The sequence below is a fragment of the Chrysochloris asiatica genome, unplaced genomic scaffold, assembly GCF_000296735.1.
Source record: "Chrysochloris asiatica unplaced genomic scaffold, ChrAsi1.0 scaffold00074, whole genome shotgun sequence".
In the NCBI taxonomy this organism is placed as follows: domain Eukaryota; kingdom Metazoa; phylum Chordata; class Mammalia; order Afrosoricida; family Chrysochloridae; genus Chrysochloris; species Chrysochloris asiatica.
Genome location: NW_006408592.1, coordinates 6,374,529 through 6,376,622, shown reverse-complemented (window position 1 = coordinate 6,376,622; position 2,094 = coordinate 6,374,529). Strand labels below are relative to the sequence as shown.

Here is a 2,094-nt window from a genome sequence, read left to right as displayed (position 1 = left end):
TTGAAGAAATCCATTTAAAAACTATTAGAACTAATAAATGAATTCAGTAAAGCTGCAGGATACAAAACACACAAATCAACGGTATTTCTAAACAGCAGCAATGAACAAACTGAAAATGAAATTAAGAAAATAGCTCCATTTACAAAAGCATCAAAAATAAAATATTTAGAAATGAATTTAACGGAAGGAGTGTAAGGTATGTACACTACAAACTACAAACATTTTGAAAAGATATCAAAGAAGACCTAAATAAATGGAAACACATTCTGTGTTCATGGATCAGATAATTTAATATTATTAAAATAGCAATACTTCCAGATTGATCTACATATTCAGTGCAATCCCTACCAAAATCTCTCCTGGCTTCTTTGCAGAAATTGACATAAAATTTAATTAACATTAAAGTTCAAGAAATCCAGAATAATTAAAGCAACCTTTTTAAAAAAGAACCAAGTTAAAGAACTCACACTTCTATTACAAACCTACAGTAAAGATGGTGTGATACTGGATAGGCATGTAGATGATGGGATAGAATTGAGATTTCTGAACAAACCCTCACAAATGTCATCAAATGATTTTCCACCAGGGTGCCAGCATAATTCAAGAGTGAAACAATAGTCATTTCATCAAATGGTGCTGAGACAATTCGCCAGTCACATGCAAAAGAATCAAGATGGATTCTCACCTCTCATTATATACAAAAATTAACTCAAAGTTGATTAAAAACCTAAAGACAATAACTAAAATTCTTATCAAATAAAAAACAGGTATAAATCTTCACCTGTTTTTTGTTTGACAAAAATTAGATTAGTCAGTAGCTTCTTAGATATGATACTTGGTGACAAGAGAAAAAATATAAACTTGACATCAAATTTAAAAAATTTTGGTTTCAATGATCATCACCAAGAAAGTAAAAGACAGCCGTTAGTGGGAATAAATTTTACAAATCACCTATCTGTGTATAATGCTTCTATCATTATGAACAGAATGTTTCTAGAAATGTGGATATTAAATATGCTTCTAATGGCACTGTAAAAGGAAATTATGAACTTGCTATTGGACAATGGAAGAAAGGTAAGTCTTGTTATAAAGTGGCAAAGAACTTGAATTGTGCTCAAATTTTTTTGTGGAATGTAGAATTTATAAATAATGAACTTGGATGTTAGACTAAAGAAATTTCTAGGTAAGATCTTAAAGGGGTAACATGGGTTGGGCTTGCTGCAGGAAGAAAGACATCAATGAGAAATGAACTGGGTAAAAAGGAGCCAAAACATGAAGATTGAGAAAATTGTAAATATTACAATATTAAATATTCTACTGTAAATATTAAATAAGCATAGTCTGAATATTATAACAAGGGTATGGCTAGATAGCTGTTTTCTAGAAAGATTGATTGTTTCACATAATACTCCAATCAACCTCTTGGCCAAAAAGGAAATTGACAAGATAAAATGAAGGAAAGCTGCCTGACTCTTGAACACTTTATGGGCAGGACAGCCAGTGGAGTCAATGTTGAGAACATCTGTTCTTTAAGAAAAAGAGAGGATGATCTTGAGACCAGTTCAGAGAACAGCAGAACTGTCATAGGAAGACAAAGGAGCATAGCTGCCACTTTCTTAGTTTCAAAGGATGGAGCTGCCACTCTGGTGACAGAGGGTAAAGCTGTTATTCATTGAAAATGTCACCTTTCGTACATACATACATATGGAAGAAAAGGGCTGCACAAGGCCAGGAGAGTGGACTCATCTCTCCTGTGGACCAAGAGAATTGGGCCCTCCAAAGCTGAAGGAGCAGCAGACCTGGAAAGTGGAGCTAGTGACCATGGCCATGGGGGTCCCTCCCAGAGTCCAAAGGGTAGGGCTGATGCCCATATGTGCATGGAGAATGATTGATTGGTTGGTTATGTGCTGTGGAGTCAGTTCCGACTCATAGCGACCCTGCACAGGCTTTCCGAGGCTATAAATCTTTACCAGAGCAGAAAGCCTCATCTTTCTCCTGCAGAACAACTGGTAATTTTGAACTGCTAACCTTGTGGTTAGCAGCCTGACTCATAACCACTATGCATTTTCAAATCTTAAAGAGCTAATGAGATCT

General features: G+C 35.2%; 1 pseudogene; it reads left to right on the top strand.

The window, feature by feature from the left end:
• Window positions 1-1,063: 1,063 nt before the first annotated feature.
• Window positions 1,064-2,094, top strand: part of LOC102839952 — a 45,362-nt pseudogene continuing 44,331 nt past the window's right edge.